General features: G+C 32.8%; 1 protein-coding gene across 3 annotated transcripts in view; it reads right to left on the reverse strand.

Annotated features, from left to right (window-relative positions):
* Positions 1 to 4814, reverse strand: part of LOC115222675 (protein Smaug homolog 1-like) — a 116257-nt gene extending 111443 nt beyond the window's left edge. For all 3 annotated transcript variants that reach the window (XM_036511564.1, XM_029792996.2, XM_036511563.1), the window contains exon 1: positions 4504 to 4814. The gene's annotated coding sequence lies outside the window, so the exon portion shown is untranslated. The remainder of the gene's footprint in view (positions 1 to 4503) is intronic.
* Positions 4815 to 8227: the final 3413 nt, after the last annotated feature.

The raw sequence follows: 8227 nt of genomic DNA on the forward strand, positions 1-8227 counted from the left end.
GAAATATTGTTAACAAATCTAGAAATCATTATATTTGTGTAACATAACTAGGGGCCCACCACGACGTTGTTTCCTCATAACTTTAAAAAAAAAAGGGGATATTTTTTAATGAAATTTCCTACAAATACGTTTAACATGATATAAACAATTCCACTGTTTGTCAATTTGGGTAAATGTCTTTCTTCTACAATTGCTCCCCACCGACCAAAACCTTATCCTCCGCTCCCAAATGACAACCACTGCTGATTTGTTTGTTTCCCTATAACTTAGCGGTTCGGCAAAATAGACCAATAATAGCATAAGTAAGCACTATAAGTAAGCTTTTAAAAAGAAGGATGTGGTGGCGGGGTGCTCCAGCATGGCCGCAGTTCAATGACTGAAACATGTAAGAAGAAAAAAAGAGATTGGAATTTAATGTAAAAAAGAAAACGGGGGGGGGGGTGAATATTTCTGAAAGTTATGAGGAAACAAAGTCGATGTGGCGATGGCATCGAATCACTCATGTGTAATTATGTCATTTTGTTTTCAACTTTTTAAGAAAAAAAAGTCGATCTGTGAAGAAAAAAAAACATTAAACCAAAAAAAATAAATTAAAAACATTTAAAGAAATAAATCGACAAAAAACGATTTAACAAACAAAATCCCAAATAACAAATAAACTATTTACAAGATAAATTAATAAAATTATATAACATGAAAGTCTGAACATTTATGGAAAAATGAGTGGAGTAAAAAAATGTGTTTAATGTGTGTGAAATTCATGGTATTTACCTGATCTGACAGTTTTTTTGTTTGCTTAATTTTTCGATTCCCACAAGTTAATTAATTCTTTCATAAATTCAAATTATTTCAATAAATTCTCAGCTAGATGGTTAGTTGTTTGTTTTCTTTTTTCTTTTTTCTTACTATCATTCAATAACAAAAATAAATGGCAAAGCAGGAGAAAGTCACTTCCTTTTCTTTCACTTTTTTTTAATTGAAAAATAATATGTATATACACACACACATATATATATATATATCCTCGTGAAGTGACCAACAAGCCGAGTTGAGCAAAGAGGAAATGCTTGGGTATATAAAAAAAAATGATACTCCTATATATATATATATAAACATACACACATATATACATATTTACATACATACATACATGCGCGCGCACACATTCACGCACGAATACACATATACACACACACACACGCACACATTCACACATACGCACACATTCACGCATACACACACACGCACACATACACACACATTCACGCATACACACACACATTTATGCATAACCAGGCACATCCACACGCAATATCTTGAGAAGTTGCCGCGAAAGAGAAATCAACCATCGTAGTAACTTTAAAAACAGAAAAAAACCAATAAACTACACTAAATTGTCGATGAACAAGAAGGAACAATCGATAGAAATATCGAAAACACTGCGACTATACTGGATGTTTGTGTGACACTAAGTTACCAGTAATGACTTACTGAACGAGCAACAAGTATTTAAAACTATATTTACAACAAACATGGTTGGATCGATGTTGTCATACACATACAGACACACAAACATACATACACGCATACATATACACACACTTACCTACACACATCCGCATACATACAAACATACATACACACACAGACACAAACTACAAACACGCATACATATACACACACTTACCTACACACATCCGCATACATACAAACATACATATACGCACAGACACAAACTACAAACACGCATACATATACACACACTTACCTACACACATTTGCATACATACAATTACATACATATACACACACTTACCTACACACATCCGCATACATACAAACATACATATACACACAGACACAAACTACAAACACGCATACATATACACACACATACCTACACACATCCGCATACATACAAACATACATATACACACAGACACAAACTACAAACACGCATACATATACACACACTTACCTACACACATCGGCATACATACAAACATACATACACACACAGACACAAACTACAAACACGCATACATATACACACTTACCTACACACATCCGCATACATACAATTACATACATAAAGGCTTGTAACGTGTATGTAAAAGGGACGGCAGTCCCGTTCTTAATTAATGAAATAATTAGTAATTAGGTTGTGTCTGGGGTGTTGAAATAAACTTCATCATTATTACTTTATTATTTATTTCTAACAAAAGTTATTCTCAAACAAGCGCTCCATCCACAACTAAAGAAAAAATTTTGTAATACAGGGGTTAAAGATAACCACAACATAATTCCCTACATAAGAATGAAGGACAAAAATTTATTATCTAACCCAAGATTATCGCAGATCCAGCAGACTTATTTATTAATCTAAACGTCCCAGTTGTGATTATCCATCCTCTATCTCCCCCCCCCCCTGCCATTATTTAGTGTTTCTAGTGTTATATTACGAAACGAATCCTTTAAGACGGCTAAGGTGTGATTATTGAGGGAGATTTGGCTACTATTTCAAGCAGGTCGAGTGAATATATAAATATATATATATATATAAAATTAATTAATGAGAGTTGTATGTAATATATAGTTGTCTGAAACGACAAGTACACGATCGAATATTAATAACACAGATTTAGTTGTTTTTGTGTTTCTTGTAATTGCGGGTCACGCACAGAGTTCTTTTCACCCAACTTTTTATTACTTATTTTATTAATTATTTTTTTACCTTTACCTTTACCATCTTGAGCACTTTTAAGAAATGGACTACCAACCAGGCCGATACAATTACAGTGTACCTACACTTCGAAGGTGTTTTAAAAGCTTTTTTTAATGTATTTGCTTCTCGCCATAAACTTTACAGACATAGAATCTATTTTGCTATGATGATGATGATAATAAAAATAATAATAATAATAATAATAATAGTAATAAGCATATCATAGAGCAATGAGAACGGGAGCCATATACGGTAGGCATATTAAGCTGTGCAGACAGCTATTAACGAAGATTTCTTAGATCTAACAAATGTGAACTTCTTCACACACATAATGAGTACGTATACCTATGAATGCATTTATGTATATGTGTGTTGGGATTATCAATGACAGGTACCCTGAATTCAAAAATACAGGTGGACAGCACACTCGAGTAACTAATCGCTATTTGAAAATGAGGTAATGGTGGGGGGGAACTCATACTTTTAAATAATTCTTTAAGATCAGCAAATTAATTAAGCTTCCTTATTAGAACAACACATCGATTTAAAAAACAAAAACTTTTTTTAAATCAATGCAAAACCTCAGCGTTTATTTACTTGTTTGGTTGTTTTTACCGTTTCTTATATCAAAATCCATTGGATATTTTAAAGACATCTAATAATTAATTAAAAGAGCAAGTTGTCTTTAAGGTTGGGGAGATTTAAAAAAGAAAGAAAAAAATCCAATTTTGTTTACTCGGTATTTCGAGTTATTACACACGCACGCACACACACATATATACGTACATACATACATAAAAGATCTTAATTTGTATGTGCATATACTTGCCTTTTAACTAAGATCTCAACACCTGTAAAATATTCAGCTAAATATTTTCAGACTGATTATATGATACATACATACATACATACATACGTACAAACATACATATATACATACATTACATACATACATACATACATACATACATACATACATACATACATACATACGTACAAACATACATATATACATTACATATATACATACATACATATATACATACATTACATACATACAAACATACAGATATACATTACATACATACATACGTACAAACATACATATATACATTACATATATACATACATACATACATACATACATACCACACATGTAACAAGAAAAATCCTAACAACAACAAAACTCAGTACACACGATCTTACAATCTATTGTCATCATATTTCTATTTTTAAACGTCGATCATTCATTAATTAAAAGTAAATAAGTTGTTCTACAAAGTTTGTTAGTTGCATCGTGGTGGTGACAACGATCCATTATCATATCACAAAAACATGTTTAATGTGTACGACGCGATCAATGATAATATATGGAATAAGTAAGGGGATAAATAAAAGTTTGTCGTATAATATATATATATGTGTGTGTATTGTACAGCCATATATATTTATGGATGTATGTTTATATGCATTTGTGTATATATATGCAGATGTATATTAGGTAGATTTATATATTCATGGCTGTTTCGTAAACAGACGTACATCATACATAATATAATAATAATAATGAAATAATAATAATACAAATACAAATCGAAGAAGGGGTAAAAAAAAACCCAGCCGAGACAGGCATAAATCGAGATAATAATAATAATAATATACGATACAGTTTGAAAAAAAAAAAAAAGATTTTAAAACAGGATAATCAAAAAGAGATAGGTAGAAAAAAAAAAGTTAGTGGAGAAGGTAAAAAAAAAGTTTAGTAGTAAAGTACTCACGAGATTTGTTTGAAGTTTTCAGGAGCAGTGGACAAAAAAAAATTGCAAAGTAGGTTCCTGGAGGTGCCCTCCCACTATAATAACACAGTTCGGATGACGTCAGTAAAAGCTTGAAACAGTCTTAACAACACTTTTTTTCAAACACCACTAACCATTATTACCACGGTCCTTCCCTCTTTACATTTTTATCTCTCTCTCTCTCTCTCTACCTACCTATTCATTTTTATTCTATTGTCCTTTCTATTTCATTTTGTATTTTTGTTTTTTTTTTCACTTTAGGTTCGTAACTCTCTACTCAACTTTCTTTCTCTCTCACCCTCCCTCTCTAACCATGTCTCTTGAATTCTTTATCACTCTTTCCCCCTCTTTCTATAACTATCACTCTATCCCTATGTGTCTCTTAAATTCATTATCGCTCTCTCTTACAAGCTTTCTCTTTCCTTGTTTTCCCTCTCTTAGTATTTTCTATTTCTTCTCTTCTTTCTCTCCTTAATTCAATCTCATTTCGCCTTTTCTTCCTCTTACTCTTCCCCTTCACTTCCCCTCTCTTAGTTTCATTTTCTCTTTTTCTCTTTCACTATTCCTTCCCCTCTATTTTCTACCCTTCTTTCTCTCTCACATTTTATTCCTCCTCCCCCACCCCATGCCTTGTAATATGCCTGATTGCTTAGACATTTCACTTGCTCGACCACTCCACTGTATTTCCTCTTATACACTTTACTATTTATAAAGACATTGAGTAATTTATATATATATGTATATATACATATATATATAAGAATTAAAATTAGGAAATCAACTTTTTTTTTACATACTCTCACACAGTTATAAATTCGACTTAAAATGTGTATATATATATATATAATACATATCGACATAATATGAATATTTTCACCATATATAAATATACATAAAAATACATGTAAATAGAATTTATGTGGGATATATAAAGAAAAGAGTGATAAAAAGAGAACTGGTAAAAAAAATTTTTGTGTACGAAAATTAAGAGCGATTAAGAGTTCCAATTAAAAGATCCATAAAATTTAATGTTTTTATTTTTTTTATTTTTTTTTTTTTTGCTTTTAAATATATAAATGGTATATAATACAATTCGAGGAAGTTCACTTTCTACGGCCGTTTCCAGAGTTCATGTCCTGGTAGGAAAAATTAATAGAAATTTTACAAGCCATGCGGACAATGTCCCCTTTCTCATAAAATCACATTCTTGACAATTTTTTATTCTATTTCTTTATTGGCCACAAGGGGCCAACGTAAAGGGGACAATACAAAGACATGTTGGGACATATCAGACAGGAAAAAAAAAAACGAAAAAGAAATAAAATCAAAAACGTATGTTCATTCTTGACAATTTTTGATTCTTACAGAGGGATAGATATATGTTTATATAAAATTTCATTCTTACATTTGCAAATGAAAGAGTGGAGAACAGGAAATGAAGGGACAAGTACATTAGCCTATTGCGACTTAAATCTAATTAAATGTAGCACAATGGAATATTCACAGTACTAAGAGCTAAAAGGTTTCAAGTTGCAGGTATTCTTCCAAATCAATCATCCAATATGTTTGGTTCCATAAATTAATACCTTAATATTACTTTTGATACTAATTTTAAGGTAGTCGACTTTCTGGACATGACATTGGACCTTAATACTGAATTATACTACCCCTTTCGAAAACCTAATCAATCCCTACAATAAATTAACATTTCCTCAAATCATTTTAAATCAACTATCAACAGCATTGTTACAGCTATTGTCATTAGAATCTCAAATTTATCTGTCAATGAGGAGATCTTTAATTAACATGCCCTGGGATTCATTTACAGATAACAAGACACAATTTGTTCAAAAACGAGTCCCTAAGCCTGCAAAGTCCCGAGGCAACTATCCAACGTTCCCAAGTCTTGATTCTACTCTTATTTCAATAACAAGTTTCAGTAACGTTTTCGCTAATGAGGTCTGTACATTTGGGAAAGTGTAAATGTCACAACTCACAGCCTCAAGCTATTGAGTCTACTTCTATTGTGTGCAGGGCCAGATTAAGACCCATCGAGGCCCTAAGCACTTAAAAGATTTTGGTGCCCCCATAAAAGATTATGTAATTCAAAATATAAACAATAGCAAACCATGAAATAAATTTTTATTTTTCAAAACAAAACAAAACAGTAAGAGGGAAAATAATGTTTATTTTTGTCTCCTTCCACTTTATTTATATTTGAAAAGTTTCCTCCTACTTCTTTGAATTGCAAAGTCTTTGATCAGATCCTCAAAATTGATCTTTGGTAACACATCTGCATCTATTATTTAGTAGAGATTAAAGGCATCCTGAATATTATTTTAGCAGGTTTAAAGTGATTTCTTTTGTGCTGTAAACCATTTCCCATTTCTGTGGTGCCCCTTCCTTCCCTTGATGCCTTAAGCACATGCTTATTTTGCTTAAAGGTTAATCTAGTGCTGAGTGTGTGGTGATTGAATTCAGATATATAGAGAGGTAAACAAACATTGAACAATTAGTTTTAAAAATCAAACAAAAAACGTTTCTTATGACTATTGAAACAAAGTGTCAATAGTCATAATGGTCTACAATACTTTGTAGCTATGAACATAAATCACAGTGGTAATTTAACTATGGAAAATTAGTGAAGATTAGTGAAATTGTGAAGATTCTCCATTAGCTCGTATCAGGGCTTTCCCTTGATTAATCATAAATTTGATTTAATTACCACTGAGAGATGGATCCACATTTATCCACTGTTTGATCAATGCATCTTTCAGCTCCCTAATTAATGCAATTTTTTTATCTTTCCACAATCTTTTGTCAAGGTATTTCTATATGTGTAATTTTAGATTAAGATCAGGTTTTTGAAGAAATCGTTCCAGAGGTTTGATTCTGTGAGCATCCAAGTTTGTGATAGCTTATTTGTGTGGCATGGAGTTCCTAATTCTAATGAATGAATGGAATAGATGGGTAATAAACCCTTTCAAGTATTTGACAGTATTTTAGGCCATTTAAATGGTTTTCAACTAAAGAAAAATTAGTTTTGATCTCTGTATTACCTCACCTGCCCCCTCTCCTCCCATACAATAATTCCAATGCTCCAATGTTTAGCCATTCCTTGCAAACAATCAGACGCCATGTTTCACTTTAGTTGCCCAATACATTTTTCTCACGAATGGAGAAAATTAGTAAATTTACATTTGTCAGACAATATTATTTGATGACCTATACTCATATTTCCGGTTGCAAAACTCTTTATAATCCAGTTCACTTTTTGGTCGTTTTCATCATCATCGTCATCGTTTAACGTCCGCTTTCCATGCTAGCATGGGTTGGACGAATGACTGAGGTCTGGCAAACCAGATGGCTGCACCAGACTTCAATCTTGATCTGGCAGAGTTTCTACAGCTGGATGCCCTTCCTAACGCCAACCACTCCAAGAGTGTAGTGGATGCTTTTACGTACCACCGGCACGGGGCCAGTCAGGCAGTACTGGCAACGACCTCGCTCGAATCTTTTACACATGTCACCGGCACAGGTGCCAGTAAAGTGACACTGGTAACAATCACGCTCGAATGGTGCACGGAAGCCGGTTAGCCACTCTGTCAATGATCACACTCGTATGGTGCTCTTTGCACCCCGCTAGCATGGACGCTAATCATCGACTTTGATTTTGATTAGGCAGTGAAGCAATGGGTTAGGTGGC

This window comes from Octopus sinensis, linkage group LG20 (assembly GCF_006345805.1).
Source record: "Octopus sinensis linkage group LG20, ASM634580v1, whole genome shotgun sequence".
Lineage (NCBI taxonomy): Eukaryota > Metazoa > Mollusca > Cephalopoda > Octopoda > Octopodidae > Octopus > Octopus sinensis.